This window comes from Camellia sinensis, chromosome 4 (genome assembly GCF_055761805.1).
Source record: "Camellia sinensis isolate YWXY chromosome 4, ASM5576180v1, whole genome shotgun sequence".
NCBI lineage: Eukaryota > Viridiplantae > Streptophyta > Magnoliopsida > Ericales > Theaceae > Camellia > Camellia sinensis.
The window spans coordinates 118262226-118283563 of NC_138964.1; the positions used below are offsets into that span (position 1 = coordinate 118262226).

The following is a 21338-nucleotide window of genomic DNA, read 5'->3' on the forward strand; positions in this document are numbered from 1 at the left end:
TAGATCGGGCGCGTTTTGAAGGGCGAGACGAAGAGGGCCGTTGTGAAGGAAGGGCCACGACGGCAGGCTGCACCTCGGTAGTTGGTGTTACTTCGGCTCTAGTTGTTGAAGTTAGAAGGGCCCTGACTCTGCTCTTCTTTGCCATTTCTTCCTCAGCGGTTAATGGAACAAGTCTTATCTCGGGCAAAGTGGGGTCTGGCTCCGGTGCTTCCTCGAGAAGAAAATCGGTTACTTTTGCCTTCCGTCGACCGCTGTAACGGTAGGTCGGTTCGAAATTTAGAAGCTTGGCCCAATCTCTTTCTTTAACCCGAAATGCGGCTCGCAAAACGCCGAGGTTAGGATAGCTATACAAGGAGTGGAGATGGGCGAAATCTGCAAAAAAAAAAAAGACAAGTGTTAGTTCGGCTAGCAGATTAAGCAACCGAGATAACATACAAAGCAGAAGACCGAAGTAAAATTACCAGGCTCTCCCATTTTCCAATTTATAGGTCGGCCAGGAATTTGAGCTTGAAAATCCTCAAAGTTCCCAGAGACCCAAAAGAAATCATCATCATTGAGATCTTTGTCCGGAGTATGCTTAATTATCTTCTCTCGGCGGCGGCGAATTCTAAGGTAATATACCCACCCAGCATTCTTTGAACCGATGGAATACTGATGAAATATTTCGGCCAGACCAAGATTCAGTCCGGTTTGGTGGTTTAATGCGGCTATCCCCATTATAATACGATATGTGTTGGTGGATAGTTGGGTGGGACATAGCCTAGTCTGCCTAAGGAATTCGCAGATTAGCGGTTGGACAGGAAACCGTAGTCCGGTTTCAATTATTGATTGAAGGGTGAAAGGGACGAAGCCTTCATTGTCCCAGGGAGTAGCATCTTTCTTGGCCAACTCCAGTTGAACATCATCAGGAATCTGGTAGTCCTGCCTGAATTCGGCCATGCCACCAGGGGTTTCGACTAAATATCTATACTTACCCATTTGTTGTATAAATTACGGATAAGTTATTTCGGTACAAAAATTTGGCTCAGTAGCTCGGTTGAGCACACGCAGGAGGGCCTGGGCAACCTAAGTCTGCAAAGTAGAAAGCAAGGGGGTTAAGCACAGATCGTTGGACCGCGCTACAAATTATAAGCAAGATGTACAAATCCTACTTCGGCTTAGTTGGCTGGTTCTACCTTGGCTCATCAGAAGGGTTCTTAGCTCGGTTTTTGAGCAGTTTAGACCGGTTTAACGTCTGGGGGCAGCTTTCCTGAGTTCGGTCTAAGAAACTAAGAAAGCTGGTTTAGTCCCAAGGCCTAAAACGGTTACAGTATAATTACTTCGGTTGAGCTCTCAGGGGCGGCTTTCTGAGTTCGGTTTGAGAACTAAGAAAGCCGGCTTGGCCCCAAAATCTTAGCTCGGTTATAGACCGAAGTACCGAGTTCGGTATGAGCAAGCTTGTTCGGTGATCTTATCTTGGCTAAAGTGGGTCAGAAGAAACTACTGATATTCCTACAAGTTCTAGTTCGGTTATGTTCAGAATCTATCCACATACATAACACAAACAGTTTTCTAGTCCGGTTGCTAGGTGATTTTGGATCTAACAAAATAGTTCATACACATACAAGTTCTACTGGTTTCTTCATAGAAAGTACAAAAGCAGAGCAGATAAATGGAAGAAATGTTTCGCAAAAGCATACGAAAACTAGATATACAGTTGCACAAAACGAATGTAAAAGCAAAAACATGAAGGGAAAATGGATTTGCTTACCAGAATTAAATAAGGAAGGACTGAAGATGAAGACTGTCGCAGTAAAGAAAGAGCACGAGCAGCAAGAACACAGAGAGAGAAGATGGAGAAATGGCAAAAGTGAGGGGACCCTAGCCTCAGGGATTGATTTTGTTAGAAAGCCCAAAATTTGGGCGGGACTGTTCAAATTTCACGAAGTACGAAAGACGGCGTGACAGCCGTCCTTAGCCAACCAAAACATGCCACGTGTCATAAGAATGGGAAGCGTTACAGACATTATGATTGAAGAGACGTTTTTGACCGGACAAAACATGGCCAGGAGTAAAATTAGCTCGGCTTAAAACTCGAGAATTTTTAGCTCGGCCGGAGAGGCTAAAGTATTTTTTAGCTCGGCTGGAAAAGCTTAAAACGACACTAGCTCGGCCAGTGGACTGGTAATCCCAATCATGCTATGCAGATGGAATTAAGGGGCAATTGAGAGGGTAATTTTTGGGAAAAATTGGGCCGAGCTGGGCCCAAAACGCCAAGGACTAAGTAAGAAGGCCGTAAAGGATACTCCGGCCCATAGAGCAATGTTACTCCGGCTGGGAGAAGTAAATGTTACTTCGGCCCAAGAAAGAGTAAAACTACTCCGGTCTGGAGGCAACTCACAGTTAGGCCGATCTCAGAGTTAGTCCGGTCGTGACTTACAATGGTTAGGTCGGTCAGAACTTGTTACTTGGAAGTCTGATCTAAGCGCATCAAGGTTGAACAGGGCAGCCGAAGTAAAGATTTGGAGGAGAGGACCGAGCTAAGGATAGTTCGGCCTTCTGTGACTCGATATAGCCAAGTTTACTTCGGTCGAAAGGAAGTTCGGCCGTAAAGAAAACCATCCCACTTGGTTTGAGCAGTGGGGGAGGGTGTAAAAGGATAAGCATTATCCTTAAGAGATTGAATCCTAGGAGGACTCTGTATGGAGAAATACAAGTCCTACTAGGATTGTGCCATATGAAACTTATAAAAGCTCACAAGCATCACCTTGGAGGAGGTAATTGAACACAATCTTTCTGAGAACTTAGAGCTTTGTCTATTTGTCAAGTTTTCTGACTTAGGCATCGGAGAGGTTTCCGGCACACACCCGCCGGCTAGCTCACGTTTGTGTTTTCAGGTGACAAAGCGACGTCGTACGGAGGAGCGTGGACTTGGTCAACAGGATTATACGAGGAGAATTATTTCCTCCCCGTACATTTATCATATTGAGACTTTCTTTATGCAATTGAATTGAAGGCGCCAGGGGTTGCCCAAGCATGGGCGAAGTCAAGTAGAATTCTGGATTTGGGAATATAATATGATGTATTTTAGTTGATACTGATTTTAAAATTTTGAAAAATTTTACTGGTAATCTCTATACTTCGATTCTTGTCTATTTTTTATTTTATAATTTTAATTTACTCAATTTTAATCATAAATTTATAATTTTTTCTCAATTTATTCTAACTATTTATAATTTGGGGAATTCTTTTTCAGTTCCCGCGTTCAAAGTTTTTAGAAATAAGGACAACTAACTTTTCAATACTAGTTGAGGTCCAAAAATGCGCCAGACACAAGTATCCTAGCAATAGGAGTATTTTTTTATTATTTATTTATTTTTATTTTTTTTTCACTTTTTAAGTGATTTGAAAACTTTTAAATTGAATAACTTTTTATTTATATTTCTATTTTTTGCTAAATTTATATTTTTATGATTCTTTTATCAAGATCTATCAAATGAAATTAATGAAAAATATAAAATTTCTATAAAAAAATCATGAAATTTCATTGTAGAAAGTCAATGAAAGCACAATGAAATTTCATTGACATTTGCACAGTGAAATCTCACTATCCAAACTCAAACAATTTTTTTATTAAAAACTAAAAATTGTAAATTTAATAACTAATTACAAAAATTAGGTCTCAAATTTCGAATTTATATGTAAAAAGTTCAAATTGAGTTTTCTAAAATGATGAATTTTAAGTGAAATTCACCTATTGTCTCGGTAAAACTTCATCCAAAGAAATTTCATTGTAACAGTGAGATGTTATTGTATAATACAGAGAGAACATAGAACTATGGAGGAGAGATTACAGGTAGAGAGAGAAGAATGATGAAAAAAAAAAGAAGAGATATTATTGTACATCTAGTAGTGTTAGTCATAATTGCTAGTGTATCATTATGTCTAGCTTTCATAATGAGTGTTCTCCCTTTACTTTATGCTTTCGGTGCTAATTGGCACCCTATGTATCTTTTCCTCTCTATAAAAGAGAGTGTACATCTCCTTGTAAGATATACAATAACTGAATAATTCAGTGTCTCTTTCTCTCTCTCTCTATCCTCTATCACTCTCTCAAATTATTGTTTCAGAAACATATATAAACTGAGGGAAATTGTGTAAAGAACTTCATTGCCACAAACGAACTTGATGAAGATATGAATAGATGACAGTTGAGGGACGATAGCGTTAGCAAATAGTGTTGACGATGGTGGTAGATGGTGGTGATTGATGATGATCATAGTAGACAATGGCTGCAGTGGTGGTGGACAAATATGATAACAACCTCCAGATGTGAAACATGTCGAAGAGAGAGAGAGGGAGAGAGAGAGAGGGAGAGAGAGAAATAAAAAGAAAATATGTGGAAAGAACGTCATAGATGGAGAGAAAGAGTTTTGGAAAAAGAAATTTTAGGTTCTCAAATCCCTCCTAGAGCAACCTTTTCTTTCAAATATGCTTCTAATTTCATTAAATCGCCCCCTAGGCACCATAGGGCCAAGAACTGCGGTTTGAGCTTCACAAAGATATCCCACACCCTTTTTCTATCTACAGGATCATTTGGCCCATAGACATTAACTATTACACAAATAAAATTAAAAAAGATTGTACCTGCAAGAAGAATAAAATTGCGATTGCAGCAGCAGTCCTTGAACTGAAAAACGCCAGGATTCTAGATACAAAGTAACCCACCAGTAGCCCCTATTGAATCAACTGACATAAACTCCATTTTTTCACCAGCCCAAATGCAGTTCACAAGCTCTGCATTGATGACCTCCTTTTTTGTTTCTTACAAGAGGATCATGTCTATATTCCTCTCCTTGAGCACCTATTTGACTTTTCTACGCTTTTCAGGCCTACCTAACCCCCTAACATTCCATGATAAAAGCTTCATTTAAAAAGATAGCAACTCCTGAGCCTCCTAGAATAGTCAGTTAACTGGCTACTCTCTTCTCCTTTTTGTGCACCACCTCCATGTCCAAAGACTCCAACTCAATAAGTTTGCTTACAACCTTCTCTTCTTTGTCTTCGTAGTTCAACCCAAGTGCTCTCCCCATCTGTAAGGTTGCTTCAGCCTCATTGAGTAACAATCTACCTTTATTAGATTCACTTGCCATGGAAAAGTGAAATTGCAGCCACTACAGACCTGAAGATTGCCCTTTTCTTGAGTTTTACTGATGGACCAATAATATTATGATGCTTCAGACCCCCTTTCTTGTTCCAGACTTTCCTCCTCACACCTTTACTCTTTTGTTTCCTGCAAGCCTTCTCAATAGTTTCCTCCACTTCTTTGCAGAAGACACAACAGACATCAACATGACATTAAGGATACCAATCCTTCTTACGAAACTAGCCGTCTTTATTTTACGTTTACCCCTCCAAACCAACCATCCAAAGAATTGTGCTCTTGGTGGTGCAGTAGCCTTCCACAATGATCTAGAGACCATACAAGTAGGATCAAAACCCAATTCAAACCAATAGGCAGATAAAGCACTAAAGATACCAGATGGATCTGCATTCCAACTCAAACAGTCAACAACATTTGTTCTGAGCATTGGAGTACTGTTGAGATGCACTAGCAATCTACTCAAACTCCTCTTCCCCCTAAGCAAAAAAAGGTCTCCTAAAATTAAAGAGCCAATTCTCAAAAGCATCTCTATTGTTATGAAACAAAAACACAAACCCTGTTTTGTCAAAAACACAGTCAGCAACATCCAAAATCTTGTTTTTCTTTTGCCGATCAAAAAAAAAAAAAAAAAGAGGTTATTGTTGTCTTTCAAAATAAAATATTTTCTTATTCTTTTAGAGTTTGAAATATTAAGGATTTTAACTACCAAACAAACTTTTGATGTCCTAGAATTCTAATACAATCATGTAAAGGGATATATTCTTAATTTTTCCTATATTTTTAAGGTTTTTTTATTTTTTTATTTTTTTTAATAGAAAATATGTACATAAGTGGTATATGTCATACTTGTATAAGCAAAATTGTGACTTATTCAATTTATGAGTTTTAATTTCAACGAACTCAATGACCATTTTCCTTCACAACCTTAATAGGCATTATCAATTGGATTAAATTAAAACAAAATCTAAAATTAAGGGTCAAAATCAAGATAATTGAAATGGTGAACACCAAAATGACATAAAAAGCAAAATGCTTAGACTACTGATGTAATTTGCCCTAAAAAATTAGAGAAATTATATCGTTGGCCCTTATGAGTTGTTTATTGTGTAAATTTGGTCTCTCTAATTGCAATTGCATCAATTTTTCCCCATAATTTCTCATATTTTGTCAATTTCGTCATGTTGATAATATTTGGTAAAAAATTGAACATAATCAAGGATAAAATGGTTCACTCCAACAGAACACATCATTTCAAATTGGATTTCAACTTAATCATTTTGAAAATAGTAAATAAATTATTTTGTTCCTAGATTTCAATCAACTTTTAAATGGGTGTTATCAATTGGACTATGTTGACACAAAGTAAAAATTTTAAAGATAAAATTAATATAATTAGAACTCTAACAAACCAATTTCATAGAAGGGACAAATTATAAGGATTAATTAGTATTTGAGGTATTCTTGTACAATAATATTACACCTCTAGAATTTTTACCTCGAATTTTATCTATAAATATCAATATGTGACTCAAATTTATTCTGTATATGAACCCCACAAAATAACCATTACGTCTCAACCAAACATTACAATTCTGGACCACTTTTAGCATTGTTCATAGATTGTGTGCAGACAAAAATACAAATATTTATGCTGTGTTTGGTTTGAAAATTTAGGGAGAGACTTGGAAAGGGAAAGGGAAAAGGTGTGTGAAACTAAGTGAAATATAGACATGTTTTATTCACATTTCACCAATCTTTTCCATTTTCCTTTCCAAATCCCTCCCCAAATCCCCTAACCAAACACAGTATTAAGAAAATTAATTACACGCTTTTGCAACTCCATCACAACAAAATAACATGTTGGTGGTCAATGAAATGAATATCCCCAAAGCTTGAAGATGTAAAGTGTGCAAATCCATGTGATCCAGTCTTCAATTAAAAATATAGGCAGAGGGAAGAAAATTTTGAGTAAAGGATACACATTAGGAACTTTGTATGGTCATAAAAATAACATGATAGAACTTACTGGGAAAAGACTTCCCTGGCTTCAATTGAGTTCACAATTATGCCATCATAGCTGCAAGAAGTATATACCATAATGAGAACTAAGATAATTGATTGATTCTAAAATGCTAAATCATTATTTATTTTAAATGTTATAGGACTGCTATAAGACCCACTCTGATCTATGGTACTGAATTTTGGGTGCTTAAGAAAGAGAGAAAAAAATGTTCAAAAACTTATGGTGTGTTTGGTGGGGGGATTTGGGGAGGGAATTGGAAAGGGAAAAGGAAAAGGTGTGTGAAATTAGGTAAAATGTAAGTATATTTTATTCATATTTTATTCACATTTCACCTAATTTTTTTTTTCCCTTTCCCTTTCCAAATCCCTCATTAAATCCCCCAACCAAACATAGCATTAATCTAGTTGAAATGAGAATGTTGCGAAGGTGTTAGAAAAGAAGAAAAAAATCATAAATGAATCCATTGGGAAGAAGTGATAAGTGACACCAACCAATTAAAGATTAGATGAGGCAAATTCGAATAAGATGTTATACTCATGTGCACCCATAGGCTTAGGAGAATTTGGGTTGAGATGATTAAAAACTTAGTACTTACACTTAACTGAGAATATGACTGCAAATAGAATTAACTGGAAGAAATAGATCCATATAACCGACCCAAGTAATTGGGACAAAGGCTTGTTGAGTAGATTATATATGAGAAAATAAGCATGATAGGCATACTTTAGCCAATCTACGACGACATCCTTCTTCTCACTGATTTTGATGATAGTGACTGGAACTTCTATATTTTTTCAAACAGCAAGCACGGGACCGTCTTCAAGTGAGTAAACCTGCAATTAGATTACAACACATGATGCTAAGACTTATGAAATGTTAGAATCAAGGCAAGTACTCCAAGTTATAAAAAAATTCACTAACTATTAAGGGAAAAAATCAGTACATTTTTTCTTTCGTTTTTTTTTAGTGAATTTTTTTAGATTTTTTCACAAATATTTACTTTTTAAGTGCGTCTAGATGCATCTAAAATTTTTTGATTAAAATATGAAAAAAAAAGTCACTAAAGACCAGAAAAACACGAAAAACAAAAAATCTAAAAAAATATTTTCAAAACTAAACCAAACAGGGTGAATAGTACAAAGATGCAAATGCAAAGAGATGAGAGAGACAGAGAGAGAGGATGGGGCAGGCGAAAAGAAGACATGAAATTTCCATATCAGATGAAGAGGAAAAGGAGGTTTTGCTTACGACCGGCCAGTCATAGGGTGTTTTCTAGGAATCAAATACTGCCAAAAAAAAAACCCAACAGAAGTTCAAAATATATATGGATTCAATCATGATTGTATGATATAAGCTTTAGAAACCTTTCTACATTGATCTCTTAGACCCTCCGCTGAGAATCATATAGGTTCGTTTCAAATGTTTGATTTGTACATTCGAAATCTGGACTATTCTTCTGCTTTTTAAATTTACTTATTTTCTTTTTATGTACTATTTAATAACTAGAAAAATTCTTCCTCATTTTTTTTGTTTATTTAGTACCCTCCCTTAGCGCTGTGTTTGGTTGAGGGATTCGGGGAGGGATTTGGAAAGGGAAAGGGAAAAGGTGGGTGAAACTAGATGAAATATAGACATGTTTTATTCACATTTCACCTATCTTTTCCATTTCCTTTTCCAAATCCCTTCTCAAATCCCCCAACCAAACACAACATAAATGACATATATTTGCTCCCATAGGTTGATGCATTTTCTTATCAACTGAGAGGTACGAAATCTTGTTTTCATGTGCTTCATATAGCTAACTGGCACACTACCAATCGCTGCAAATAATAGTTCCTAATATTTATTATGGGCTACCCTTTCATTGATTTTTTATTTTACTTTCCTCATGAAACGGTTAAATAAGAAGGGATGATAACCTTTCTATTTATTTATTTCTATTCGTTAAGCAAGTGGAATAAAATTTTTGCAAACAAATCATGTTTGCTCGTTCACATGATTCTAATCTGTTTGGTATACATTTACATTAGTTGATATGTTATATGATATATGTAATGAGGCTTAGGCTATATTTCACAGCTTCAGAAGATTTTACATGTTACTTACTCTTCATTTGAGGAAGAAAATAAATAAGATGAAATCAGATAATCACCAATGATTTACGTACAAATTCTCTCAATTAATTTCTGGTTTATGATGGTACTCAAATGTAATCTGAAAACGAGAAACAATAAAATGAAAAAATTATAAACTCCAAATTGGCAATTTAAAAACACATTTGAATAAATTTTCAAGATGACCCAGTTGATCTTTAAAGCCATTAACAGAATACAAACTCCTCCGTATTGTAAATCACATTATAGCTTAATCTGTTCTTTTGAATCACTCTGTGGAGTGCTACATTCTGAATCCCTTTTCTTCTATATCTTCTTCCATTTTTTTTTTCCTGTACAACTTCCTATGAAATTCCAAGATCATCTGAAAATTGGAAATTGAAAAGGGGAAAAATGATACTTTTGTAAAGATGTGAAATTTGAGGGAGTTTTGAATTTGAATATATAATCTCCTTTTGTTTGCCAAGAAAGATGGTGTGGAAGAACAGGAAATTGGAATCTTAGAACTCTGTCACAAGGGGAAAATGTTTTTTGAAACGGGTAACTTCAAGTGTTGAACATTTCAAGATTTCATCTTTATATCAGCTAATGACCATCTTTCATGCAAGTAAAGGTTGAATTTTTTTTTATATAGTTTGCAGTTTCCTCTAGGATATTTGAGTTGATATAATCTTCTTTTGAATTGCAGCCATTTTCGATGGCAACCCTATTTATATGCAAATTATTTATACCATTCATGCTTGTCATGTAAGTATAGTTTCCAAAAATGATCATGTCAGATTCTAAAATTATATAATCTGTGTAGATATATATATATATATATATATATAAATATATTTCAAGCTTTTATTCAATATTTTCTAGAGAGAACCTATTTATATATATGGGTATATCTATTTCTTATTTTTTCCCTTCCTTTATGGAGATTTTGATATTAGAATTGTATGGTTATGTATTGACTTTGAGTTTCTTATTATGGAGACAAATTTCGGACACAATCTGTCCAACAGTATGTGTGATAGATTGTGTGATATAGTTTCCAAAACCCAGCTTAAGTGAGAATCATCATGTGTGTTTTTAATTACCAATTAGAGCTACTTGCTCCTCTAATTTTACTCGACCTGTACAATTAGTTATTTACTTCTCTGTTCTCCTTTATTCCTTTGTCTGAGATGGATATTACATTCTTGCTAACACTACACATTTTATTTGAATATATATATATTTTATCAGAAGAAAGTTTCATTAATGTAGCCAAACAGCACATACAAAGAGGAATCTATCCAAAAAATAAACTTACACCAAGCAAAGGAAAGATGAAATAAGAAAATACACAGGAGTAATATCTAAGAAATTATCCAACTACACAACTTGTGCTTGTGCTTGTGCTCGTATTGCAAAGCAGAGGCCAATAACTAGCCAAAGAGCATGCCAAATATAGATCAAAGGTTACAACCATAGAGTAGGTAAGTTATGGACTCCGTAATCAAATCAAACCAAACACAACCAAAAACAAAAAAGAAAAATAGCAGCAGTAACTGATATCGTATTCATTTATTAATTGAATCCTTAACTTCTTCACAATTGTTAACAAAAGAGTTGGATTAAAGTCAGTCACATCATTCATTTATAAATATATATATATATATATATATATACACATAGAAGAGAAGATAATATAAGAGCAGAATAACTTGTGAAAAGTCTAACAGGGCAAATTAATTTCGTACAGGTTGCAGACAAAAACTAGTTGTCAGCATGTTGTCAATCAAGCAACCATAGGATAATGGAATTAAGAATTGGATTGCACAACTAATGGAATATGGAAGTTGACGAATGGAATGGTAGTCTGTTTCTTGAACCAGATTGACGACAACTTGAATCAAGGCAACAATTACACCTCTTAATATAGAAGAACATGTGGAGGAAGACTCGGGATAAAGCTGTAGCAGGACAGGCGGCAAGAGGTGAAGCCCAGCTTGTTTGAGAAGCATCATCTTCCGCCGAGCTTGCTGAAGAAGCCCCAAACACTGCATATCTTCTGAGGCAAGTGAATTTGGCATCTCACCTACGATAGACACACTGATGTTAGAGGCAAGTTTTGCTACTTTTATAGATTGTTATAGATAAAAAGTTTGTATCCAAAGCTATAATAATTATCAGTTCTTATTTCCTTTCAAAAAAAAAAAAAAAAAGATTTAAGTTCTTATTTATTTTGCTTAAACAAACCCCAAATATATGAGATGCAAATCCAAGTGAAAAATATTTTTTTATGTTTTTCGTTACGACAGAAAATAAAATTTGATGAAAAATATTTTGTATGATTTATAAAAAAAAAAAATCTTATTGGGACAAAATATTTTTCACATTTCAGACTAAAATCTTGATAATGTCACCACATCACCACCTCTACCACCACCATCACTACAACTGTCACCACCACCATCACCAATACCACCTCCACCACTAATACAATTACCAGTACATTAATTTTATGATGCATAGGAAAACAATTTTTAGGATATAGTAGAAAATATTTTTTAGGATAAATTACATTGGTAGTCTTTACATTTTGGCTATGTTTGTCAATTTGGTTCAATTGTTAATGTCGTTAGTATTTTCGATGGAAAATGATCGCTGTATTGATTGAAGTTTACTCACTAGGTTATATAAGTTCATAATTTTATCCTTAAAATCATGACATATGTCACTTATATACATATTATTTTTTATTTATAAAAAACATGCTATTATAGTTATTATCATCATAAATTCATGATCAAAATCGAGCTAATTGAAATTATAAGGACCAAAATGACACAATAATCAAAGAACAAGGACTATTGTCGTAATTTGTTCTGTTTTTTATTTTCTTTTGAAATAAATGTAGCATAAATAAAATTTTAAGAGATAAAAAAAAAAATTGCATGATCTACAAATAAATTTGGCATGAGATTATTAAATCAACAATGACCTTTGTGTTGTTAGAAAATGACCAACAATCTGTTTTGCACGTAGCGATGCAAATTGCTCTGTATCCTCTTAATTCAAGGTATGTACCCATGCTATACTTGCTCATGTAGTCCACGGATATGAGGTAGAACAATGTTACAATCTCGGAAAAATGCTCGAAAAATACTCACAAATGGGATTATATGGACCAGATCAATATGGTAGTGACTTACAACATATCAAGTTTTAATCTACAACACTTATTTTTTTGAGTAAATTTCACAATAAAAAATCTGGATTTGTATCTTCTTGTGTGAGGTATATTGTCTCAACTCTTGTATGTGGCTAATTAGGGGACTTTGAATCCTTGGGCTTGTTATTGTTTGGCATCCTCTTTTAACACAAGATATTGTCTTCAAACTTGACATCTTCTTCCCATATCTCTAATTTCCTTTATATTTTTTTGATTTTGTTTACCTTTTCCACTCTCTTCATTGTTATCTTCAACTTATCTCTATCTCTTTATATATTAATATTTTTTGATTTTATGTATCTACTTCATTCTCTTTATTACCTCGATCCAACTTATTTCCATCTCTTTATTTATTTTTTTTGATTTATAGATTCTGCATTAATACTTACCCAAATATTTGTAAACTTTCAAGTGGTGCCACCAATAGTACGACCACAATGAGCAAGCGAGGAAGCAAGGAATTGGGTTATTTATACTCACCATTAGTGAATTTTATCCCTCATGCATTTTAACCCCTTCAATTATAAAGGTATGTTTTCATCTTTATAGACCACTTTTGAAAGGGGTATATTTTTATAATTTTTATAATTGAAGGGTCAATATATACGAATTTATAAAATAATATTCGCTAACAGTTGATGTGGTCTGAGTGTAATTAATCCTAAAAAATTAGACATGTAAAGAGAAGCAAAAATACAAATAATATGTTCAAATGGGGTGCCTCTATTTACACACCATAATTTATCTCAAGGCAAACCATTTCTAAAAGCACACCTTTAATAATTTGGTGAATATATATTTTGCTCATCACACATCACAAATTTACATATTTATCCTTACTCACACATTCATCCACAACAATATACGCACAAACTCTCATATTTACCCTCACTCACTCACACACCCCCATAGACTAGGAATCAACCCATCTCCTCTCAAACCCTTTGGTGCGAAACAGTTGGATCAATTTGAGGTTTGTTCTTCAATATTGCAAGAGCTCAAATCAAATGAGTGAAAGATCAAGCTTTTTTTGCTTTTGCTTTTCCAACAAAAAGAAGAGAAAGGGTGACGATGATGTTTCTGGGCTTGATATCAAAGGCAGCAACAGTGCTGAGTGGGGAAAGAATGAAGAGATGTTGTCAGATATGAGCACGTTTTCAGTGAAAGAACAAGAGCGGAGATTGAAGGTGGCGATGGCAGAAGAAGAGAAAGTCGTGCAGGAAGCGGAGAGGGTGGTCAACTGGGTGAAGCAAGCATCAGCAAGGTTGGATGTTTCTACAATCAATAAAATTCTAAAGGAAGAAGGTAATCAACCCACCAAGTGATGATAAGTTAGACCTTAGTAATCCAAACAAGTGCAAGTTGTTCGGTTTTAGACAGTTGAACAAATTTAAGTTTTTCAATTGTAGTTTGTCGAACAATTCGATTGTAGTTTGTTGAACAGATGTAAGTACACAAATGGTGTGTATCATAATTTGTCCTCTATATTCATTTCACTTCATGTTAAAATTGTAATAAAAAATAAAATAATTAATGGTTTTCCTTGAGAGGGATGGTGGTGTGTAAATAGAATGACCCGTTCAAATGCAATTGGTGGCTTTAACTCAAAACCTATTCTAACTATATCTAACAAAAATGATGTTTCAAGAATTTTGTATTTTGAATTTTTCACATAATCCTATAGTTGTGTCTCAATGTATTTATAGATAGAATCATATCTCAATATTTTCATATAATTTTATGATTAGAAATACATTAAAACAAAGAAACTTAGGCATCGTTTGAGAAATGACTTTTTGATTTTTTAACTAAAATTTAAGGTGAAAAAAACCTAATATATTCTGGAATGATTTTTTAATTTTTTTATGGAAAGATATACAAAAAGTAAAGTGAATGGGAAATAATTTTTGATTTTTTGTCGTGTTGAAAACTTTGTAATAATTACCCACAACAAAACTATGTAAAATATATATATATATATATATATATGTAACGCATATTACACCATTTAAATCTATACCACCGTATATTCTAATTTTAATCATTCTTCTGAATTTTTAAATTGATTATTATTTATTTATTTATTTATGAATTAACCCATGATGCATGTTTGCCAAATACTTCCAATTTGGGCCGACAGCTTTCAACAGTTGCATGGCACACGTCTACGAGTCCTCCTGTACTCTGTTCCTTTCATTCAATCCCCATTTCCATACTCACTTTCATCACACAATTTAACAACAAAGATCACCATTTCTCATAATTCATCCCATTTTCTCATTTAAATCGGAACAAGTTTCCTTATAAGAACATCATATATAAATCTGATGAAATGGAAGCCACACAATCACAAATATCAGAAGATCAAAACCAACAACCAAGAGATACCTACAATATCGCCTATTCAATCTTCTTGTTGCACGGCGCGGGGAATTAATCCCCTGCAACTCATTTGTCACAGCCGTAGATTACTTCGAATATCTCTACCCAGATAAGCACATCGATAAGGTGTTCTCAGTGGCCTACATGGGTTCATCACTGCTAGTTTTGGCTCGTATGATGTGTTTTTCTAGTTGGAGTAAGCTGCCCGGTTTCAAACTCAGGATAAATATCGGGCAGGCACTGTTTGTCATCACTCTCATGACAGCCCCGGTGACAGATTGGATCACTTGAGCCAATCACAAGACACAAGTGAAGCACAATATAGGTTACGTGGTGATCGTGACAGCGGTGCTGGTGTGTGGTTTGGCAGACGGGTTGGTGGCAGGAAGCTTAATTGGAGCTGCAGGGGAGCTTCCTGGACGGTATATGCAGGCATGTATTGCAGGAAATGCTTCTTCAGGTATAATTTAATTTTTTTTCCCTTGCTTCAATGTCTTTGAAACTATCCAATGTTTGTTTCGACTGAAAATGTTTTCCGCATTTTCACATTTAATATAATGAAGAATAAAAATTTAACGAAAAACATGTTTTGTGATCAACTGAAAATGAGTTGGTTTGGAGGAAACTGTTCTTTTTTATGAATCTAACAAGATAGACCAGTCTAAAAAAAATCAACCATCACTTCTACTACCACCACCACCAATGTCAAAATCAAAATTTTTAAAAAAAGAGATAATAATAAAAAAAATAAAAAAGAAGAAAATCCCTTAAACAAACTATGGCCTAAAGCATTAATTGAAGAAAATACAACTTTTTTTTTTTTTTTTTTTTTTTGGGGGGGGGGGGGGGGGGGGGGGGGGGGGTTCCTTCCAGAATCAGAACAACATAAAAATAGATGAAATAGGTTTATAGAAGATTATTATGCCGTATCCTTATTTTCATATATTTGGGTGAAAGTAAACCAAACCATGACCATTTGATCGCATCTGGTTAAGCAACAGAGATTTCCAAAAGCTTAAGCAAAACAAAGTGCAAAATGACAGATAATATGGTGGACAAGATTTGAAATCAGGATCTCCCATAACTAGAGCTCTGAACTGTTAGCCTAAAAAATTGAGCTATTAATGAAAACAAACAGTGCATGCTAAGCTAACACTAACAATTGATATTGTTTGGACTTCGTATGAAGGAATTCTAGTATGCATACTAAGGATTGTAACAAAGGCTTCGCTTCCCCACTCGCCCAAGGGTCTGCAGATGAGCACCCAGATCTATTTTATCATCAGCACCTTCATCGTGTTCATGTGCATTATCTGCAGCAATATCTTTGAAAAATTACTGGTCATTCAACATTACCAGAAACAGAGAACTATGTCTTTCAAACTCCCTCTCCCAGGCCACCAAAATGCCATCAGCACATCATTAAGCAGAATGGGCAGTGCAGTTGAGCCAAATGAACAGCCAAAATTTTGGGATGCCATCAGGAATATCCGGTGGACAGCAATCAGGATTTTTATGATTTATGTAGTATCTCTGTCGATTTTCCCTGGATACTTGACTGAAGATGTGAAGTCACAGTTTTTCCGAGATTGGTATCCTATTTTGCTGATAACAACTTACAATCTTATGGATTTCTTGGGGAAATCTTTGACTGCAATATATATACCAAAGAAAATTACAGGTGCAACATGGGCTTGCTTTGCTAGGCTGTTGTTGTATCCACTCTTCATAGTTTTTGAGCACGGACCGAAAAGTCTGAGAAGTGAATCACCTGTGGTGTTTCTGACTGCCACGCTCAGGTTCACAAATGGGTATCTGACAAGTGTCCTCATGATCCTTGCTCCTAAATTGGTACCGGTGGAGGAATCAGAAACAGTTGGAATAGTAATGTCTTTGTTCTTGGTAATGGGGTTAGCAACAGGTTCAGTTCTTGGTTGGTTATGGAACATGTGAACTAGAGTTATGTGGCTTCAGCAATTGGAAGAAAGACCAAATTTATGATACCTAGGACATGGATCGTTCTAGTACAATGAACAAGAACGAAAACATGATACAACACATGCTCTAAAATGTCATACTATAAATGTAGGGTTGTACATATCACATTACTAGAATTTAAAGTATCACTAAATATGGGAGTAATTTTCTTTTAATAATTAGACATCTAATAAAATATAGTTAGTATTTTTCAAATCAATCATGTAACACACAAATATAAAAGCATAATGGCTCTTTTCTTTTACATTGTCATGCAACAATTCTACTCGCTCTAGATTTTAGTTCATTTTATATTTAATTTTTCCCCCTCATTGGAATCTTTTAAGAAAATATAAAGGAAAAAAAAAAAAAGAGATCACTTTGGATTGCTAGATTCACCCCTTTTGAAATCAGGTGTACAATGTTTCAGATAATGTGTGTTCAAATACTTAAATCGGTATTAATGTTTTAAAACTAATCATTCAGACAAATATACAAGGCAAGGCAGTCTGGCACTTCCAAAACCCACGATGTAATTAATCATTATCTAATAAAGCATCACAGAAAGCTTGAGAATTGTTGTTCTATCAGAAACTATGCAGATCTTGAGACTCGAGCACAATAAATTACAAGTATGTTGAGGCATCAAAGAATTTTGTATATTTAATGTCTCAAGGTGTAAAGAGAGAGCTACATACAGGACCTGTTGTGATTCATGGAGCTGTAATGCCCCTCAAGTGCATCTTCAACAACCGCTTCAATCATCTTGGCCCTGATAACTGAACATCTGACGGCAACACGACTCTAGTTAACCCCGAGGAAGTGCCCTCTTCATTACTAGATTTCATGAAACTTGAATAAAGGCGAGAACTGACTACGGAGGTTGGGGGCTCCGGTACATTGCAAAGACCTTCAAGCATTTGGACTACAATAGCCATTGGGGGTCTCAAATGCATATCATCCTGTATACACCACAAAGCAACTTTCATAGCAGTGATAACCCTTTCATCAGTGTTATCAATATCAAGGTTCGGATCAAGGATTTCATTCAGCTTTCCTTCTTCCATCATCTTGAAAGCATAAGACGGAAGATGGGCTGTCTCTGAACTCTCTCCCGGATCATAATTCTTTCTTCCCCCAATGACCTCTAGAAGAACCATGCCAAAACTATACACATCGCTCTTTTCTGATATAGCATAGTTTGTTATCCACTCCGGTGCGAGGTACCCTCTAGTTCCCCTTACCACTGTGAATACACGGCTCTCTTCCCGTGCCATTAGCTTTGCCAAACCAAAATCTGAAACTTTAGCCATGAAATTATCATCAAGGAGAACATTTTCAGGCTTTATATCACAATGGACAATCTTCACATCACATTCTTCATGGAGATAAGCCAATCCTTTTGCCGTACCCAAAGCAATGTTGAATCTTGTCTCCCATTCCAACATGTGACCCCCTCGTTTGTTCTTGAAGATCCATCTATCCAGAGACCCATTTCCCATGTACTCATAAACAAGAAGCCGGTGACTCCCTTCAGCACAAAAGCCTTTAAGATTGACCAGATGGACATGATGGACACTTCCTATGATGCTAACTTCAGCTCGGAATTCTTTCTTTCCCTGCCCAATGCCCTCCAACTTTTTCACGGCGATTTTGGTCCCATCTGGAAGCATTCCTTGGTAGACCGAGCCAAATCCTCCTTGGCCAAGCTTCACAGAAAAGTCTTTTGTCGCACTACAAAGATCATTGTAACTGAAGCGTACAGGCATCCCAGAAACACTATCCAAGAAATCATCCTCTTCTGAGATCTCTTGAGAGGGTTCTAGTAATTTGTTCTTTGTCTGACCAGATTGGAATCGTAGGTAAATTAGACCTACAATAGCTAGTACTATAGGAACTGCTATGATCACTAAAAATACAAGACGCTTCTTCCCTTTCCTCCCATTATTTCCATCATTAGAGACCTTGACATATGAAATAAAACCAGTAGAACCGAGGTCAGCTCGTTGAAAACTTCCTATATGGTCAAATAGAAAGCAATTCCCTGTAGTGTTATCAAAGAATAGCACAACGCATGAGCAGTGTGTAAGGCAGGCTTCTTTGCAACCGTTCAGGTGAGTTTTCAAAAAGGGTTTAACAAACCCAAGTGCAAAATAATTAAGCTTTTCACCAACATATAAAAGATTTATCACACTTTTTGAGCTATTACAGAGGATGTTAAGCTGCGGTGTGCAATTAGGACTAGAGTTGAGAGCCGATGGGCATTGGCACCGGGTGTCAAAACTACACACATTATATGGGAAACAAGGCTCGGGAGTGCCACATAAGTTTTGTGGAATTCTGATTGGCTCAGCTACAGGCGACCCTACACTCTGCAGATTGTGGAAAGACATGGACCCATCTGTGTCTAAAACAACAGCCGAGGTTGCATTCAGGCCATTGATTGCTGAGAAGTTAAATTGCCAAACTAAAGTTCGGTTTTGATCATAGAAATTCCATGAGTTGGCAACTAGGGAAGCCGAGGAGACCTTCCCATTGACTTTGTTGGTGGTCTTCCGATCATCAGTTGACATGGACCAATAAATTTGTGGATTTTGATATCCTGCATACAATATCAGATCGCCCACCTTGAATTCAAGATAATGATACAAGTTATTGTGGTAAGGAAAGCTTTTAAGCCTCATTCCTTCAACAAATTCTTGTCCAGACAAAAGGGTATCGGTGGGATGGCTAAAACTCTGCCAAAGAATACTTCCATTGTCCCCGAGCAATACTAAATTCCCAGTGTCCTGCATTTCCATGGCTGCAACACCTTTCCCCGTGGTGTCTGTAGACCAAACTACACTTGTTGCATTGTTCAAGTAAACATTTCCATTTTTATCAAACACTAATTTATCATTGTTTCTAACCAAAAGCCCTCTATTGGCAGTCCAAACTATTTGAGAACTTTTCATGTGGATGACAACCAAGAGAAACAAATTCACATCCAAACTAGTGTAGAATCTCAGAGCGAATACCGAGTTTTTGGATTGAAGAAACAGCCCATCGCGATCGATCCAATTCATTTGAGACCCTTCAAAGCCTGGGTAAATCTTGCCAACATATAGAGTGCTAGCAGAACAAAGTTCAAACACAAGGAGGGCAAAAAAACACAAGGACTTGATACAATTGAAGCAACCCCTAGGTTCCATGGTTGCACCCACTCACTGAATTTGTCTAAATGAGCCCCAACATTGTGTTTAAACAAGACAATTAGGTTCAAATATTCGTTTTTTTTTTTTTTTTTCTTCTTCTTCTTCTTAATTAAAGAAAAAGAAGGGAAAAAAGAACTGACAATCACCAAAAATCTTTCCTCAGCTTGGGTAATTAGTTGCAGAAGGGGAACAATGGTTACAAGAAGTGAATTTTAAATTTATGAAAATTGAAAATTTAAAGAAGAAAATCACTTTAATCTACAAGAATTTCAAGAAAAGACTAGTTTACCGAGGAGCTACACTACATCTCATGAAAATTAAGTACATTCATATTCTTAAATTGATGCAAACAGCCCGTTTGGATTCAGAGATTTGGTAAGAAATAATGAGAAAGAAAACTGCGTTACACGTTTGATTAGGTGAGAAAAGTGAAAAATGATGACAAATGGAGAGTTTCTTTTATTTTCTCACCTAATATACCAAACGCCAAGAAAAAGAAAAGAACAAAAAAAATTGAAAACAGATAGAAGTTCAAACCAAACAAAAACTAAAAACAAAGTGAGAGTGAAGAAGATGGGTTCTTTCTGTTTGCCAATCAAGAAACTACTACTGGAAAATAGAGGAAAAGGATACACACACACAAAAAGAAAAAAGTCGATTTGCAGAGATGAAGAACAACACAAGACACTTGGAACAGATAACTCAAAGATGAAACTGACCTCAATTGTTGAAATTGGTGCAGAAAGAAGTAAACATGAAGAGAAGGGTTCTGAGCTATCTCCTGAGTTTGAGGGAGCAGAAGAGAAGGAAAGAGAGGGAATCACAAGAACCTATTCAGGAGAGAGAAATATACAGAGAACAGAATTGGAGTTTGGGAAGAACCCGCAAGCTGTTTTGAGAGGATGACCAAAAATTAAGGTGATGTTTGGAATGACGTAAATAAGTATATTTTTGATTTTTTATAAAATATAGATTGGGTATGAGTTGAGTTTAAAACAATGTGATAAAAAAATAATGTGATTTAAATAAGATGATATGATTTAAATAAGATAGTGATTTTTTAATTTTTTTAGATTATGACAAACAAAACTTAAATTTTGATTTTTAATTTATTCTAAGTGATATAAACTTTTCATTTTTTATATATATTTTTAAAATAAGTTAAAAATAATTACAAAATTAATTTTTAACTAATTTTTCAAAACAGTAAATGGGTTGGTTGTTCACATACAATATACATATATACATGCTTTAATGGCAGGTTTTGGTTATTTTAATTGATTTTTTTTTATTATTTTAA

At 35.3% G+C, this 21338-nt stretch overlaps 2 pseudogenes across 4 annotated transcripts; one reads left to right on the forward strand and one right to left on the reverse strand.

Annotated features, from left to right (window-relative positions):
• Positions 1-7981: 7981 nt before the first annotated feature.
• LOC114315668 (G-type lectin S-receptor-like serine/threonine-protein kinase SD2-5 pseudogene) lies at positions 7982-20946 on the reverse strand (annotated as a pseudogene). 3 transcript variants are annotated; one of them, XR_014327398.1, is made up of 3 exons: positions 17543-20946; positions 16639-16710; positions 15917-16518 (listed from the first exon to the last, which is right to left on the reverse strand). The product of XR_014327398.1 is annotated as a G-type lectin S-receptor-like serine/threonine-protein kinase SD2-5 pseudogene, transcript variant X2 (transcript). The 3 variants fall into 3 exon arrangements; XR_014327399.1 differs by lacking the exons at positions 15917-16518; positions 16639-16710 and adding an exon at positions 7982-7999; XR_014327397.1 differs by having other exon boundaries at positions 15917-16710.
• On the forward strand, positions 13493-16953 carry LOC114315671 (equilibrative nucleotide transporter 8 pseudogene; annotated as a pseudogene). The gene is made up of 3 exons (XR_014365924.1): positions 13493-13790; positions 15238-15327; positions 16057-16953. The product of XR_014365924.1 is annotated as an equilibrative nucleotide transporter 8 pseudogene (transcript).
• Positions 20947-21338: the final 392 nt, after the last annotated feature.